The sequence below is a fragment of the Rhipicephalus sanguineus genome, chromosome 1 (genome assembly GCF_013339695.2).
Source record: "Rhipicephalus sanguineus isolate Rsan-2018 chromosome 1, BIME_Rsan_1.4, whole genome shotgun sequence".
In the NCBI taxonomy this organism is placed as follows: Eukaryota; Metazoa; Arthropoda; class Arachnida; order Ixodida; family Ixodidae; genus Rhipicephalus; species Rhipicephalus sanguineus.
In genome coordinates, this window is record NC_051176.1 from 294,261,831 (window position 1) to 294,280,695 (window position 18,865).

General features: G+C 45.2%; 1 protein-coding gene across 3 annotated transcripts in view; it reads right to left on the reverse strand.

The window, feature by feature from the left end:
• The window catches only part of LOC119379294 (U-scoloptoxin(11)-Sm5a), a 194,092-nt gene that overhangs the window by 141,116 nt on the left and 34,111 nt on the right, over positions 1–18,865 (reverse strand). Inside the window, exon 2 of one of the 3 annotated variants that reach the window (XM_037648562.2) lies at positions 6,446–6,575. The exons of the other annotated variants lie outside the window; for them this stretch is intronic. The gene's annotated coding sequence lies outside the window, so the exon portion shown is untranslated. The remainder of the gene's footprint in view (positions 1–6,445; positions 6,576–18,865) is intronic. 3 annotated transcript variants of the gene reach the window in all.

Genomic DNA, 18,865 nt, shown 5'->3' on the forward strand with positions numbered 1-18,865 from the left:
CCTGGCGACGGCACATACGGTACTTTATGGCACATCCAAGCATCAACTCTACCAATACAGCTGTAGCAATGTTCTGAGTGACTTGACTTTCCCGTGAACCACACTGTTCTGAACATTGCGCGTTTTGGGAGGCGTAGTATAATAAACAAAACTACAGAACTGTAAACTATTATATTTTCCCATGTTCCCGGTATTCTACTACTAACAGAAACTTGGCTAAACGATTCGGTCTTCGATTTGCGCCAGTTGGTTTCAATGTATTCAGAAAGGATCGCGGAGCAAGAGGGGGAGGAGTTGGCATTCTTTTCAAAAATTCTTTGAACATGATTAAAATGCCCGATGTACATACCTAACGTCGAAGCTCTTTTCTGCAAAACTTGTCACGGAAATGTTAAGCATGTTATTGGTGTTATTTACCAGGTAACCCTCCTCGGAACCCACTGATATTATTGAATTACAAGAATATATGAGCATTCATGTAAAACAAGGATATCGAATTTTTTTAGCTGGTGACTTTCATGTACCAAACATTGATAGGAACTCGTTCACTGTCAAGAAGCGAAGCGACAGAGTAGGTGAAGCAATTATTGACTTAGTACTTGCCTTCGATTTATTACAAATTGTTCATGACTTCACTAGGATACAAGGTCAAACTAGATCTATACTTGATTTGTTCTTCATTCGTGCCTTTCCCGCATCTTGTGTTAGATTCCTGGCATCTCTGATGATCAAATGATATTGCTAACACTCACCGGTGAATTTATGAACGCACATAGAAGAACCTGCCATTTTCCAAACTTTTCCAGGGCAGATGATGTTTCTATAATAGATATGTTGTCTTTTCTTTCTGACACGTTTGCAAGCAGTGATGCTAGCGTAAACAATCTCTGGGACCATTTAAATGATATTATTATGGAATGCATGGACCGTTCTGTGCCAAGTATTGTCAAAAAAATAAAATAAATAAAGGGCCCTAGATAACTCGATCTACATTACAGCTGAAAAAAAAAGCTTAAAAAATTAAAGAAGGGCTCTTTAACGGATTCCCAAGGGCAGGAAATATCTACCTTAACCGTCAAACTTCAAGGTGACGTTTCGAACAAAATTACTTTAGTGCACTACTTCCGTGCTCTGTCTCGGCATCCCCGGATAAATTTCGGCGATTTATTACTCCTTCGTCACGTTCCTCCACGGCTTTTGACATTGGTGACTCTATTACTCAGGACAGCTCAAAGATAGCAAACGCATTCAATGCTCAGTTCCGATCTGTTTTCACCAAATACAGCAATTTATTGCCCGATTTCTGTCTTTCTTCTCCGCCAGTACCAGATATTGCCATTAGTGAAGAAGGAATACTTAACTTTCTCTTAAAAATAGATAAGGAAATCGTGTGGTGCCGATAATAGGCCAAACTAATTTTTAAAATGGTATGCGGAGAGGATGGCTGAGTACCTTCACGTATTGTTTTCGAAATCGTTGCAAGAGAGAGAGGATCCTAAAGACTGAAAAATAGCTAAGGTCATACCTCAACACAAAAATGGGAGCAAATGCTCTGTTAAACATTACCGTCCCATGTCATTAGTCTCAACGCTTGTGAACTGATGGAAGATGTAATACATAAACACATTTCAGATTTTGTCGACGAACAAAACTTCTTCACCAAAGGACAACATGGGTTTCGCAGGGGATTTTCCACACAAGCTCAATTAGTGGAAACTACACACGATTTTGCGGTGTCTATTCATAGCGGTAATCAAACTGACGCTACTTTTCTAGACTTTCGTAAAGCCTTTGACACGGTTTCTCATACTAAACTCCTTTATGGATCAAACTCAGTACTTCAAAACTCTAAGCTAATATCCTGGATTTCATCATACTTTACTGCTCATCAACAAACATCAACAAATTGCTTCTTTTAACTAACATCGTTTGGTTAGAACTTTAGTGTCATCTGGTGTCCCACAGGGCTTGGTACTCGGACCACTTCCACCTATATTTATAAACGATATCATTGATGGCATCCCGGTAAAAATTAAACTTTACGCCGATGACTGCATTCTATACCACGTGGTTAAAAACCCGACTGACCAGCTGCACCTAAATCAAGCTTTGTGGAAGGTTGTGTCATAGTGTGAAAATTGGAAGACGTCGCTCAATCTTGAAAAAAAAAACAGTAGCAATGACAACCACTCACAAAAACCGCCCCTCACTTATCATTACGGCTACAACAGCAATTACCTTACCGAATAAACCGAGTACAAATACTCAGAACGTCTCATAACAAGTGATCTCCAGCGGAATAAACACATCGACCAAGTCATAGCTCACACACAACGCCAACTTTTTTTTTTCGTCGCGGGGCACTAAAAGTATCCACCTCCACAGTACGTCTCCTTGCATATAAATCTGTTATTCTGCCCAGGTTAGACTGCACTGCTATTATCTGGGACTCACATACTAAAACGAATATTGATAAACTGGAAATGATTCAGAAAAGAGCAGTTCGCTTTATACATACGCACATCAGTAACAGACCTGTTAACCAGAGCTAATCTGCAAACTCTATCCACGATAAACCTCCATTCGCATTTGAAATTTCTTTATCAAATATTAATGGGACATGTTAAGGTTGTCTTGTGCTATAATTCCATTCACCTGCAAATATAGCACAAGACAACGGCATGATATTACATTAACACCGTATGAAACACGTAATAATTCCTTTAAATAATATTTTTCCCAAAAATGGTCAATGATTGGAATTTATTAACAAATGACCAAGTGTTGCAGCCTTCGATGGCAACTTTTACTTCAAGTTTGTGCTCATAAACCTGTTTTTCATCTACATTTGTGTATATGTATATACGTGTATTTAGTATGAGTACACATTTATTTTTGAGCCTCCTATGTGTGTTTAATGCTTCGTTATTTTACAAACCTATATTCTGTATTTCGATTGTATATGCACATAATTGCGTTGAGGATTGCAATACATATGTGCGTGCGTATCTATGTGTGTGACAGATGTATAACTGCATTTCCTTTGTTGCACTTCGTCGTCTGTTTGCGGTCTCGCGAAATACGGGACCCTGTTGCGCCTGCTATGCTTGTTCTACAAACATCATTGAACCAGATCGTGTATTGTCTATCTTCCCACCCTACCAAAATCCCAACCAGGGATTGTAGGATTTATAAATAAATAAATAAATAAATAAATAAATAAATAAATAAATAAATAAATAAATAAATAAATAAATAAATAAATAAATAAATAAATAAATAAATAAATAAATAAATAAATAAATAAATAAACTTTGTCCGGAGCCGCTGTCGCGCGAAATGAAAAAATCCAGTATCGAGTGGTATTTGAACCCGGGCCCTCTGCGTTTCAGTCGAGTATTCTACCACCGAGCTACGCCGGCGCTTGAAACTCCTTGGCAAAAAGACCCTATACAGACGTAATGTCGGGCAAGGAATCTCGTTACAATATGTAATATAGCGTGGTAGAAGAGTAAAATAACATCCAGGCGTCACACAATGCGAATTGCGCAACGAGTGGGTGGTTTAGTGTAGAATATTAGAGTACAGCCTTGTATCCGCTGCCCACACCCACGCTGGGGGATTGGCCAAGAACCGGGTAGTTTTCAAGAAAATTCATAAATTATAAATTAGATCATGACTACAGTGGAATCTCAATGACACGATTCTACATAATACATATCTTGGCCTAATACCTTTTTTTTTTCTTTTTATTGCCGGCCAACATCCCTTAGAAATAATGCATTTTCATGCGCTTAATACGGTCACATTTTTGCCCAAAATTTCATAATACGACCGCGAAACTGGATGTTGACCGATATATCAAGAAATCCTACGTTTATTCTTCGGTATAGACTAGATGAAACCGCGTTCCAACAACCTACGATCTGCACATTTGCGTCGGTTTTGAGCCGAAAAGATCGCTGCCAGGCGCGGCTGCTGCATCCAATGATGGTGATGATGCGCGAGGCGATGCGCAGCGCCATCTAGCGAACCGTGCAAGATGTCACTGCGTGGTCTTGCGGTGTGGCGGCAGTTGCGGACGATAGTGGGGACGACGACGATGCATTAGAAGCCGGAAGGAGCCATGGCGGCCGGTGTTCAGTAGCAGCCGACGCAATCGAACACGTGGACGCACTTCGTAGCTTGTGTCGATTGCAGAGCTGAGGGAGCAAACTGCAGCTTCTTTTTTTTTTTTTCTTTTCAGAAGAATTTACTCCTAGACGTTGACAAGAAGAAAGTGCAGTGCAAATTGACCAGTTATTTCAATGCTGTCCATTAAAAGTGTGTTGCTGTTGGAGTATGCATGTTTTCCTGCTTTTTTAAACCTCTTTGGTTAGTAGGATTTTTGCATAATGCGTTTCATTTTCCGGTTCCCGTGAAAAACTTATCAGCTATATTCTACTGTATTAAAAAGATTTGAAGCTTCCCACTCATTACAAAGAGCTCAGCCATAATTCTTACAGATGTGCAGCAGGTGCCTCGCTTCTTCGCAAAATGACGAATACTGGCATAGTGGGGGCTCCCCTACTTCGCAAAAATTATGATTTGTGGCGTAGTGGGTAACTTACAAGGGTAACTTACAAGTGTACTTGTAGCATGCACTCGTCCCAGAGAGTTTACAACGTGCTCTAGAAGGGCCACTCTTCCAGCTATCGCTTCGACTGTGCTGCGTGTTCCGTACAGGCCTGGCGTGCTTTTCTTTCCTTTTTTTTTTTTTTGAGAGCAGAAGAAAGGCATACCGAGATATTTCTTTACTAATATATGCAATCCCCGTTCTCGCGTAGTTTTTTCGCACTTTTACTTTTTACAGTATAGTCAACAAGGGCGACCCGCACATTTCTCTGCCCATGTGCCTTACGTGAAGTGCATGGAAAGGGCCTTGAAGTCGCACCAGGAAGTCAAACCAGGGAGGCACCTGTTACGGCCCACAGACTGCTCATTCTTCGGGCCCACTCTACTGCGACGGTTGAAATTACTAAACGAAAGGTTGCATGCAACGATCTTACCGTTTTTTTTATAAAATAGGAAAATAGGATAACAATCAACTGAGAAAAAAGCCCGTTTCCTTCCGGTGGGTCATTCGATAACTAGGGTTAAAAGAACTGTTAAAAATGATAAGAAATTAGGTTAAATGAGATGGCCCGATGATCCGAAGCAATACTGCACCCGCTGATCACTGCTCGGCAGTGATAAGAGGTTAAGTGAGGGCCGTGGACGTCGCATCTTCATGAACCGCAACTGTGAAAAATTGCCTTGGCTCCGTACACAAAACCTGTGTCTTTTACCGCATCAAGAATGTGCTATTGCAGCCTAAATTGTGAGGCGCTCTCAATATTCGTTTACACAGCCCGATGTCTTGCAGTCTTGAAGCATGTTAAAATAATTAGGCAAACAATCAAGCTTGCGCAATGATTTCGTAGGCAGCATGCGAACAGTATATATAATTGTTGGGGTTTAACGACCCAAAACCACGATATGATTGTTCGGGACGCCGTAGTGGAGGGCTTCGGAAATTTCGTCCACCTGGGATTCTTTAACGTGCAGCTAAATGTAAGTACACGCGCCTCAAATATTTTCGCCTCCATCGAAAATGCGGCTGCCGCGGCCGGGATTCGATCCTGCGAAGTTCGGGTCAGCATGCGAACTGCACCGGTCTTAATCTGACAAAAAAGGAAAAAAAAACCTTTTCGTTCAGTAACGGAACGTTTAGAGCAAAGTATAAAATAAACCCTGCGCGCATTGCCTTTCCCGAAGTCTTGCGAAAGGCTTCTAGGAAAACAAATCACTTTGCAAGCAAACACTGAGACTTTTTCAGTAAAAATCTTACGCAGGAAGGCGGGAATGCAAGCAAGCGCAGGCGGAGGGGCGTTTAAGAACAGATATTGTCGTTTCTCGAAAGCGCTGCCACCTGAACATTTCCTTCTTCTCCCTGCAAGCGCGCGCACCTCTACGCTATATTTGCGTATGTCTACAAGCTGTGTTTATCTTCCGGCATGCAGTTTGGACTCTGGGTACAGAAAGGTGGGACAACAAGCATAGAAGGAACGAACAGTACAAATAAGTGTGCTGTTTTAAACTGCGACACCTGTAAAATTGTTTCGCAAAAGCTCGCCGCACCGTAACGTGACCCTGCATTGTGAGCACGATGCGAGCCCGTTATCAGGAGGCGGCACGAACGGAGCTTACTGGTAAAAAAGAACGAAAAACGAGAGAAACTAGAACAACAATAAAATGCGGCACACTTTCGAGCAACAGAGACGGGGGTAAGTGGAGCGCACGAGCCGTCTTTCCACGAGGCCCATTCCTTTTGTGCCGGCCTCCTTTGCCTCGCTCGAGCATTTGCCGTTCGTCGTAGCCACGGCAGCGGGCGCAAGCAAGATTTGTGCCATCAGGGGCGACTTACAGCTTTGCGCTGTAGGCACGCGAGACTCCTGCGACTGGTGACGTCAACGGGCTCCGAGCGTTGCTGATCGGGGTCTCTTGTGGTGCTCGCTTCGAGCTGCGCCCGCCGCGCTGCCTAGACTGGACACGCCCTGCGCATCGAGAGACAAACATCACATTTAGTGGCCCTTGTGCACAGAATTCCGTAGACGACAGGCACAGAACACTGAGCTGCAGACGACGCCCGCTTGCGTGTTCGGACTGGCCAAAAACGCATTCCCTAGATCTAAACGACGAGGCTGAATAATTTCTGAACCAAGTCAGCGGTATAGACCGAAAAATAGGGACGTGACCCTACGCATTTGTTGATCTTAACGGTTGTGACCGCTGACGTCAGCCTGGAAGCATCTACATGGTTGTAATGCTCGCTTATGGTCTCTAAATCCTGGACGCATTTGCCTGTGCGGCCATTTTGGTATAATGTTTGGCAACGCGCTGTAGTCAGCCTAATGCTACGGAGCACTAGAATGAATGGATGGATGCTATGAGCATCCGCTTTATAAGGTGGTGCTTACCTGTGCACCAGCAAGCTCGAAGAAAAAAAACTTTTTTATTATCTCTTGATGTGGCCTAACGTCTTCTCTACTTCAATTAAAGCTTTCTTCCTATGGAAAAAAAATCAATGTTTCCCCGCATTGGCGAGACTGATTTTTTGTTGGCTTTGGTCTTCAACTTCACGTCTTGCCTTGGCCCACACACATCGCTCTGTACACTGAGCGACGAAGACAGCCTTCAACTACTACGGCACTACAGGCGCCTGTTTGGAGCCCTTCTAGATCGTGTGCTATGAGATCAATAATGAATCCATTTACGATGTAGTCACTTAGACAGATATGAACTTTCATTTTTGAAAACATTTACCCGTTGTGATTACTCGTAAACGGATATGTTCCCCGACAGCCCTACAGGATTTTGTTGTAGATAATTAATTGTTGGGGTTTTACGTCCCAAAACCACGATATGATTTTGAGGGACGCCGTAGTGGAGGGCTGCGGAAATTTTGACCATCTGGTGTTCTTTAACGTGCACCTAAATCTAAGTACACGGGATTCAAGCATTTGGCCTCCATCGAAATGCAGCCGCCACAGCCGGGATTCGATCCCGCGACCTTTGGGTCAGCAGTCGAGCACCATTACCACTAGACGACAGTGGCGGGTTTTGCTGCAGATAGCTGTAACCGAGTTCATTTGATTAGTAGATTTATGTGTGTTTCAGTCTTTTGTGCGCGCTAAAAAAAGTTTAAATATGGATGTGTGTTTGTGAAGGGAGTGTTTCATGAGAGGACTACCTGAAGAGTGGCATTTGTTTGTTACGTATGCAATGCAACGTTTCATTATCGGCAGACATCAAGACCAACGCACTTGAGAAATCATTGAAGCCGACCAAATAGCGCATGAAGGCTCAACATGATTCAGCAAAGAATCTGTCTGTCTGTCGCAGAAAGAATTGTCATATCTAGAGGAGCACGTGTAATCATGCCAGGAAGTCATGTCACGCTTTAATGTTTCCGTTGACAAATTTTCCCGCAACATATATACCTTTCGTGTGCAATAAAATTTCAGTTGAAAGTCAGCACTTGTCGGTGTCGTTTCCTCTGTACCCTTGTTCCCGTCTGAAAAAAAAAATCGCGCTGTTTCCTTTTCAATATGCAGAACCAACTAGCTAAAAGCTTCAGTTTATTAAGCAACGCTTAAAGCGGTTAGCTGGGCCAGTTGGAACACTGACGTTGGATGCATTCCCAGCGCTTAACAGAAAAAAGGGGGAAAAAAAAACACGAGAGACAGAAAATACCAAATAACAGGAAGAACGCTGGTCTTCCGCTGATTTTATTGCACGAAAGGAACGACTTTTAGACTGACTGTTCATAGGCCAACCGACGCCAGAACGAGAATAGTTGCGCACGCATGAAGCCGCTCATCATAAATGCAGGGCAAACAGGTTTTCAGAAAGGTGTTTCTTTCGTCATCAATACGATAGAGCGGCTGTGCTATCACATTTTTCATGTTTCTTTTTTAATGAAAAAAAAGTTTCGCGTACTTGACAGCATTTTGATTCTTATACCTCCTCACGACGCGTGTGCTGTAAATAAGTGGGGGAAAAAAACGCAAAAAAGCAGGCTACCCCTTTTGCGTGCAGTGCAGGGGTCGTTTATTGCATTCCTCTGTCATGCGGCAAATATTACATCGGCCAGACCAGTCGTTGCATTAACGACAGATTGAGAAAGCACCGTGCGCAGGTTAGGGCGATAGCGGGAGCAGGTCACTTAGCTGACGTTGTGAGCCATGCCAGGGCACATCACTTTTCTACGGCGCGCGCGTCCTGGGCAGGCTTAAGGATGAAAAATGCAGTCTGGCGCACGAAGCTTTTTGGATAAAGAAAGAATATGAAAAATGTGTAAGCGCAGCCTCTTGCGCATTGTCGACGAAAGAAACAGGTCATCTTTTTGAAAACCTGTCTACCGTGCATTTATGATAAGTGGCTTCATGTATACGCCACAATTACTGTTCTGGCGTGTGAATATTCATAAAAAAACCTGTTCTTTCTGCGTAATAAATTCAGTTGAAGACGAGCCTTCTTACTGTTAATTAGTATTTTCTGTCTCTGTCTTTTTCATGCTTCTGTTGAACGCTGAAAGTGCATGAAACGTAATGCAACGGGCTTTAATTAGCAGGTTGTGGTTTCAACTTCCATCAGTGGCATGTTTTTTTTTTCGATCAATCTAGAGCTACAAATAACTTGTGCTGTGTTTTCCTTGGCTTTATTATCAGTTACCTTAATACACGCGTATTTTTTTCTCTAGTCGTACATGCAACTTAATGCGAGTGCGTGCGAAGTTGTTTTGCTGCTTTAGTTTGCCTGTTTTTCTCTTCACATTTATTTATTTTACCTCTATGTTAGTGAGTGTATAACCCTTTCGCGTGTATATATGAGTATATAAGTAGTTCTCAACTGTGTAATGCTATAGCCGTCTCGAACGCTGCCTACTTTCCCGTCTGCGAGCAATAAATAACAAGTGGTGCCAAATATTTTTCATGGCGGCTTCCATCTTGCGTATAGAAAGGAATCGCAGCGCTGGCCCTGCAAGCTGAATCACGTCTGATTTGATGGCACGCTAAGGTGCGAGGAGAAGGGAGGGGGGGCATCACACAAACGCACTCTTGCTTCTTAGCGTGCGCGCACTTGGCGGGAGCAGTGTTTGTGCGCACGTGAATCCTTGCGCGCAGACCATGTTTGACGCCGCAGCGTAACGACGCTGGCCTGCCGCGCTCCCAGGACAGGGCGCCGTCCTCAGGGTGACGTTATCGAGTAGGCGCCCTGTTTGCTCACTGAACGCGCTAAACCAGAGCCGTGCGGCACCTAATGGCCCGCTTATACGATGCTGTTTATGGCGCTGCGCGGCCACCGCAGATAGATATTGGCAAAAGTGGCGCCAACAGATTTCTGCGGCCTCGTCTGTAAATGCTGCCATTCATCGGCCAGCGCAAATGTTACGAGCGGGACGATAGACAGAATTACATTGCGTAAGGCAGCCGTTTGATCGCGATGGTTCCACACACCGCGTTACAAGGTCGCTATGAAAAGGCGTACGGCCTGCTTTTGAAATATAGCGAGACAGCGCTGTAGGCGCCGTTCTTGTAACAGACGCTCGAGCGCCGTCTGATAGGCGGCTATGTTTCCAGGAAGGGATGCGAGTTTGGGTTTTGTAAATTTGGTTTGTAAGGCGCTTTAAAATAAATAAATAAAACAAGAAGCTATTCTATGCCAGAAGGCAAGTGGTCAGTTTTATTTGTAAATGTTAAAGCGTAATTAAGCCTTTTTTGATGAAGGCATAACTAGTTTGAAGACTTCAGTGAAAAAAAAAATCTGTTTTGCTGCAAGGGCGAAGCAATGAATGCGATAGCAACAAATTGTAGTGTTATATGAAGTAAGGCTAGCAGCTAACTCTTTGGGAGCCGATCTCGCTTAACTCTACAAAATGCCGGTGTAAGAGAAATACGGACACTCCAGGGAGCGAAGCGGTTTTCGTGCCGTCTGTCATCTCAACGCGAAATAAGCGGTGAGAGCACAGTGCGTACACGGGTATGCGAGCCGTTTGCTGATGTCTGCCGAGGTAGCGCGCGTGCCAGCGCTCGCAGCAGCGCCCTTATGATCAAAGTTCGCAGTTGCTGCTCGAGCGACGCAGCCCCCACCCCCCCACATCCATCCCCCGGCGTCCCTTCATGGTCCTTCGCCCGACGAAAGACCGGGGGGGGGGGAAGGGAGGGGGGCAATTTCCCTCTGCTTGAGGAGCAATCGACGGCAGGTCTCACACGCGGGGTGATGTTATTGCATGCGCCCTCCGTGCGACGGAGATCGAAGGCTCCTTTTATCGCTCCTTCAGCCGCGTTCGTCGCCAGTGCTCGCGCACTTCTTCCTGCGGGTATAGCATACGATGCACGGGGCGATGTTACCGATGTGGACTTTATATAGAACATGACGGCGACAGCGACGACAAAAACACGTTTAGAGTGTGCATATAATTACTATCGCAATAAAAAATCAGATTATTTTCAGAAATTTCGCCCGCAGGCGTGATCTCACGCTGTTGTAGCGAATCTTCTGACATTTCGCGCCCTACTTCTCAGGCACGCACCATCGTAATAAAGGACACTAAAGAGAAACAATGAATCAGTTTAGATTCATAAATTGTACACTCAGAACTCTAACGTCGTTAATTTTGCCATCATAGGTTTATTAATACAGGACAAAAGTTCAAAGTTACATTTTTAAATTGCGCGCCGAAATCTCCCCGCGTGACGTCAGAGATTTCAAAGTGTATTTGTCATATTTTGGCGCCATTGGCTCAACAAAATTACTCCAAACTTGGTATGTTAAGTCTATGGCCCCCTCAGAGGACTATGTACTTCATTTTTACCGATCAGGAACTACGTATCCCTAGTAGGCGCCGTCAAACCATGTGACGTCACGGCGAATGGTGCGGAAACTTCAAGGTGGCGTCGCCACCCACATTTTGTTTTTGCGCGTTTTCTCGCTTACTAACAGTCTTCTCGCAGCAAGCGTGGTGTTTATGGTATCGTGAAAGAGTACTTCACTAATATGAGAAAAATCGACTTGCTCTTCAGTGTCCTTTTAAGGCAACCTTTTGTTGGGCGAGTTCGTGTGCCTTCATATTTGCTTTAAGGCGCTAGAGAACACAATCACGGGAAAGGACACAGGACAGTGCCACTTACAACTGCTTTATTTGCGGAAAAACACGTACATATGTATCTTTCTCAGCTCCTGCGTAGAAGAGATGTTGGCATCAGTTGTGATAAGGTGTAAGCAGTACCATCGTAAGCGGAAAAAATTAGTGATGTCAATCGGCCGCGGTAGTGAAGCCGGCGGTTCCAGTATCGGAGATGCTGAGAATGGAAAGACCTCGATTTCTCTCATGTGCCCCGTACGTCCAAGTTACCCGACTGCGTCGTTTCCTGGCACGTGCTAACGAGCGTTCGTGCGTTAATAAGGAGGAAATTATTAACGAGGCTTTGATGGAAAGTAGCAGAGTCTTTTGGACGGTCTTTTGCGGAAGGTTCTTCTAAATGGACGCGGCAAAATGATGAGGCTACCACGCCTAAACCAGGTGCTTGGGGAAGCGCTATTCGGCGATTGAAAGGTCGCATCTCATTAGCGGACATCGTGTATAACCTTGTTTTCCTCTAATGCGGTGGAAGTTCAGGTCCAGGCCATACAGAGGGCAGAGGAGGTGGCCACCAGGCTCAGCCTGGCGGATCACCTACCTCCGTAATGTCTGACGACAATAAAGTTGTATTCTCTCTCTCTCCTCTAATGCGCCCCCTAAAAGCAACGAATGACTCTCGTGGCAATAATTAGCCAAAACTACCCCGGGTTCTTCTGCCGGCTATACAGTCTTAATCTCACAACATTTGATAAACGTCCGTTTTTGGAATTTTTCGTAAACTTCTAAAGTAAAAACGAACATTACCACCATTACACATGGTAACTTACAGTTAAAATGCAGAGAGATCTTTCAAAGTCGGGAGGGGACCTTTGTAGAGTGAGCTACTAGGAAGCTTCTGGCAGTGTGCGCAGATTGCTTTTGGTTTGTTATAATTAAGAGCACCACAGCGAAAGTACTCTTGCTTCGTGTGACCTGTATACAGGCAACGAACAGCGGGCTCACAGAAATTGCACAATGTGTGCAAGAGAACTCGGACCGAGTTAATTAAAAAAAAGAAAACGTGCCGCGAGATACGTAGACGCTACCAAAAGCGTTTTGTTAGTAGTCGCCTCGCACACACTGGTAAGTTTCTGTTGTTGTTGCCAACGCTTGTGTTGTTGTGAACGCTTAGTTAATTGTGAAAAATTATTTGCCTAATTAAATTCACCCCATGGATAATTGCAGGGCTTTCGACACCACATTCTGCATCGCATTCGAAAACATCGTGCTTAAAAATTTCTAGCCCGCTAAATCATTGCTATTTACGTTTTCCTGCGTTTCAAATCTGTGGCGCTAAAGTAAAGAAACTTACGTAGCAAGCAAGCGCTACAGCGGCGCGCTCGCAAGGTGTCTAAATGAACGAGCACTAATTAAAGAAAAAGTTACCCCAGTTCCACCCAGTGCGAAATACCCAGAAACAGCGGAACTGCGGTTCTCCTATGTTTCCCTTGTGATTTTCTGTATGTGTCTGTAATAATTGTTGGGGTTTAACGTCTCAAAACCACGATATGATTATGGAGGGCTCCGGAAATTTCGACCGCCTGGGGTTCTTTAACGTGCACCTAAATCTAAGCACACGGGCCTCTAGCATTTCGCTCCATGGAAATGCGACCTCCGCGGCTGGTACGGGTATATCAACAAATCACTTTAAGATCTTAAATTGCATACATTACTTTGTTGGGTAACAGATCACACAACTCTACTAATCTGGTTATAAACAAGAATTGAAATCACAAGACTTATCTTTTTTGCTTTTTAGCACTAAAGTCTTTCATGCGTGGGTCCACCACGGCTCCACTGACATATTTGCGTGTTAGAATTTTAGAAAATATGTGACCTGTCAAGCGTAGCTCGAGGCCCACGAGTTGCGCGTTCGCTTCGCCATTGCGGCGTTCGCGTGGCTCGCCCTGTTGACGGCGCTAGTCCATCGTACAGATCCCGTAGGCTCGCATGATTTTGTTGAGGCCGCCTTCTGGCTTGAAAAACCAACTAGCCCAAGTTTCCGCTCCACTAAGCTACTCAATGACTGATTTGGCGACAGCACAAAGATAGTAAAAGTGACAGGACATCAGTGTAGCAAGTGACCTCTGTTATGAACAGTCGTACTTCTTGTCTTCCTTTAGGCTGGTGGGCATACGCCACTCTTCATCTCAGCAACGGCGAACACTGACGCGTTGTAACTTTTACGCGATCGTCAATTTAGCCGTTTTTTAGAGCTACTTCCTTGAAAATCCTTCCGTCTCTAGCACCCTGCATACCTGCTGAGTAACCGCGTGGAGCCGAATAAAAACTGAAGTAGATCGCTAGGAAATACGTTCCCATTTTTATTACGCAGTTGAAATCGTACTTCACAGCTACCAACACAAACTGCACCGCTTATCTAGATTTGCATACATGTAATGCATAAAGTTGTTGGGAACGTTAGGGCGCACGCAGAGAGAATGGCGGTGGCGCACAAGAAAGCGACCGATAGGAAGAAAAAAGAAAGAGAAATGAATAATCGAGAAGAAAGCATTGGTGAGACGTGAGCTTATCGCGAAATTCGAGATCAGACTGCCGAGTGGCCGCCCACGAAGAACGCTGTAATGAATAGCACTCTGTTCCAGATCGCGATGAGTCAAGCTGGACGTCCGAATTGCTACCGACCATTTGACTTGATAAAAGAAGAGGCGAAACAGGGCACTCGTTGAGCGCTGCAGTCAGCGAGCTCTGTTTGCTTTTTGTCTTTGCTGAGCAAACGCGAATGCGCCTCTAAGGGGTTTGAGAAAGGCGCTGCCGAAGGATGCGCGTGGGAAGCGGTTTCGCGCGTCTTTGGTGGCTCCTGTTTTTTTTTTTTGTATTTCTTTTGTTCGAAGAGTTCTAGTTTTGCTTTTCAGAGGCGCTTAGCACTCTCTGTTCTCGTTTGGCATTTCTTCCTTCCTTGCTCTTTTCGTTGCCCTAAAGAATTCCGCACGCCTGAAGCTGCGTAGACAGATTTCGCTTAACAATGCCAAAAAGGATCTTGATGATTCATGCGATAAGCTTAGCGAGGCTTTCGCGCTTTTTGAATCCCCTAGAGATGGAAAGCTTAGTACCCCGTGGGGAGGAAGGGGGGTGGAATACACTAAGCGTACACATAATGAAAGTAATCTGAACGAGAGTAACGAAACCGAGATTAAGCCAGCGGGCACGGGTCAACAAAAGAGACGCTTCGCGGAATTCGACTTCCGAATCGCCTTACTAAGTTCGTAAGTTAGTTCCCAAATGACACTTTAACAAGTTTCGTATTCAAATTAATTCTTTGGAGAATCATTGGCTCAATGAGCAAAATATATAGCATCTAGGTGCAGTTGAAAGCGATAGTAGAAGCGCTCTTCCTGGTTTCATTCGCTGTTTGTAAAAGAGACATGTGTTTTAGTCAATAAAGTATCCGGGCGGCAGTTAGCCCTTAAGCTGTTTAAGCTGCAGTGCTGCACACTTTGCCCGTCTTAGTTTCTTCTTTCCAGAGTAAAGCTGTAAAATTCACTCAGTAGACTTAATAGTTGGCATTGAGTGAGTGAGTGAGTGAGTGAGTGAGTGAGTGAGTGAGTGAGTGAGTGAGTGAGTGAGTGAGTGAGTGAGTGAGTGAGTGAGTGAGTGAGTGAGTGAGTGAGTGAGTGAGTGAGTGAGTGAGTGAGTGAGTGAGTGAGTGAGTGAGTGAGTGAGTGAGTGAGTGAGTACACGCTCACGCACGCACGATCGCTAATAGGCTTGCACACAAAAATACGCGAGCATGCGTGGAAAGGAAAGCGCGCAGTTAATTTGTCTTACCGACGCTGCTCGGAGATTTAAGCGAACGCTCATTAAAGAATTAGGGCGTACGCGCCACTCGTCGGGAGTTGTGCGGCCTCTGGCCGCGTGGCGCACGTGTGGAGAGATTCGATAATCTTGCGACCACATCGTCTGCCAGCTCCCACGCTCCCTTGAGTCATGTTTCGTGGAGCAAAGCAGCGTACTCTTATTCTAAGGAACCTCCCCCACCTAAGGCTCCTGTCGCATTCGTGACGCCTATATCTGCCAATGGAGATAGCGCTGGCCCGTGGGTTGAAGTGCAGTATATTCGCTTACGGACGGGGCTTAGACGTGAATTAGACTATATACACGCACTGTTTAATCTGATGGGATGCCTTCTCGTCCGTGTTTTAATGTGTGTGGGTGAGGTTAGATTCACAGAAAGCGCTAGTAACGTTCTAGATGCGTCCAATTTTAAGAATTCAGATAATGAATTCAATGCGAGCGTCGGGAAATATAATAATTCTGAAGGATTCGATGTTTTATAAAAAGAAATCTGAAGCGCCACCCTTTACTGCACATTGTTGCATTTACGCAACATTCCAATAAATGGCAATGAAAACAAAAGGAAAGCCCCTTTGAAGCCGCCTATACGTGTTGTTGCATTTCCGCAACTAAATGCGATAGTTAATTCCGAGCGTCTCCGCCTCTCATGCCCTCGTGATCCTCTTCCTCTTCGCTCCTCGACCGAGTCCGGAACGTGTAAGAAAAGTTCTGCCTACTCTGAAATTACACAAGCTTCCTGTTAAGTCTAAAGCTGTGTTAACCTCTATTCTGCCACAAATTTTATTCGCTTTGTTACGGTCTGTCTCCTCCTTCATATATTCAGTCTGATGTGGAAAGGCGCTGCAAGTTTCCTGGCTGCACGGGAACCTGCATGATGTACTACTGCTAGAAGTGTGGAGACGAGCTTTGTCCAACAAGCAATTGCTTTCTTTTGAACCACACAACATGAGTGCACCCACTCATAGACATGTGCAAATGAGTTCGAAACGCACTGAGTATCTTTCCCCTTCAACAATTGTTCTGTACTTACTCGTTGTTGCGAATACTCAACGTGCCTTTTTTCTGCTAATACAAATTGTAAAAATCTACGAAATTTCGATGGTAGTGCAACTATTGGTATGCTTCCGTGCAACTCCGTGGATAATATTATGACGAAACAAAAAATTGTGCAGTAAAGGGTTAATATACACTGTAAAAAAATTACCTGTGACTCTTTTTGGTGAGTCTTGACATGCCACATACACGCGGTATGTCAAGGTTCACCAAAAAGAGTGACAGGTAATCTTTTTTGTTGTTTCTTGTGTAATATAACGCGCCTCCTCTTGTCATTCATGAACTCTCGGCGTCATGTAGTACAGGGTTTGTCCGAAAAGTAATGTCAGTGATCAAATTGTAAAGCGTCTATACCTTACAACAGGCTAGGACCACTTGATATTGGTGGAGGGGGGAAGTTAACTTAAGCACGTGCGGTCGCACTGTCGTATGCTACGATCTGGAGAATAAGGAGAGGCCTTTTCCGCGAAACTTGTTTTAATTTCCCGTGCAAGCGACAACGCAGCGCTCGTTGGAACAAAGGATTGCCATCATGTTTTGCGCGAAACTCGGCGAGTCTGAAGTGGAAACTTTTCCTATGATAGAGACATTCATTGATAATTATTAGTCGCAACGTCAAGTGCAGCGGCAGCATAAGGCCTGTTTAGAAGGTCGTAGAGGTCAGCGATGAAGCCCGCGCTGGACAGCCGTCAACAACCATCACCGATGCCAACGCGCCAGTCCACGCCGCCTTCGTCTTGACCCGCTTCCTTGTCCATGCAAAAGTACCAAGGGTTCCCCAGCTGCCCTACAGTTCTGACATGGCTCTTCCAGAATTCCTTTTGTTTCCGCGCTTGAAATCTACCGTGAAAGGACATCATTTCGGTACAGTTGACAAAGTCAAAGAGGCTTGCTCCAAGGCTTTAAAGGACGTTCCGGAGGAGACCTACCGTGACGCCTTCGATGCCTGGAAATCTCGCTGGAAGCGATGTATTGTCGCAGGAGGAGCCTATTTTGAAACCTTTAATGGTGTTGTACACCTTTTCTAATCGACTCACTGAGATTACTTTTCGGAGACACCCCGTATACAGTATATATACAACATTCCCTTGCATGCGTCGTGCTGCCCTGTGACCAAAGCTATGGCAGTGTCTTTCTGTGCGCACATGCGCACGTGTTTTCTTTGGTTTTATATCCAGTGGTGGCAAACAAAAGGCCTCTGCAATTGCGTTGTGGGCAAATGTAACCCCTGAATACTCAATATGGCTCCATTTTGAGTTGAACGCGCCGCGTGTTGCTACAGCAGAATGCGTTGAATGTGCCCTGGAACAAAGCCGATCCTATACTAAACATTTTTAGATGGGTTGGACCCAGGCCCGTAACTAGGGGGGGGTTGAGGGGGTTCTGACCCCCCCCCCCCCCGAAATTTTTTTGATGCTTTAAGTTTTCGGGTGATACTAAAATATTTACACGCCTTCACAGCGACCACCAGCTGCCAAAGTTACACTGCAACTTTCCTGGCATTGCTTCCCTCTTCTTCCTTTCTTCAAACCTACCCTTTTACCAGAACACCTCAGCGCTCCCTCCCTCGCACCTGCCCTATTTGTACAGCTTTGCACTTCGCCCTCGCGTTCCTTCGTCTTTCACCCCGTAGCAGCTCCTTTATTGATTCCAGATGCTTTCCTTGTGCATTGCCGCTGGAGAAGTTATCCGTCTGTGCGGACCGCACGTGTCGGCTTTGGGTTCCTATGAAAAGCGCGTCTCCTTCTGTGAACGTAAACAGTTCGACAGCAACGGCAACACCAACACGACGTGCGCAAATTTGCCAGGGAACGAAACCCCTAAGCGGAAAAACTCAGCGGCGCATTCCGAGGACGCAGGCTGCAGGGTAAACTTTTCTCAAACTGTAGTCCTCGCCACCGAAACGAATCATCGAAGATGACATCTACTGAAAGACTGGCATATCCGAGCAACTTCGAACAACCTTAACCACACGCAAGGAAATCTACCTCTTCTGTACACAGAAGGTATATGCGCCTCCCTACAAAGCGCACAAAGCGAGGATACAGCTGGCACACAATCCGGCACCAGCGGTCAACTTTCACAGGAGAGAAAACGCCGCCAAGCTGGGCTGCGCGCGGGAGTACAGAGGCTGACGTCACAGCCTACAAAGTGCATTTTTGGGGGGTCACGGCTATTTAATTAGCGCAGCCCAGAGAGAATTATGCAGGCGCCCAGGGAGCCGTCTGTGAAAAGGTGACTTTTTCACAGGAACGGAGCAACACCTCCTTTCTGGACTGTACCACGGGAGTG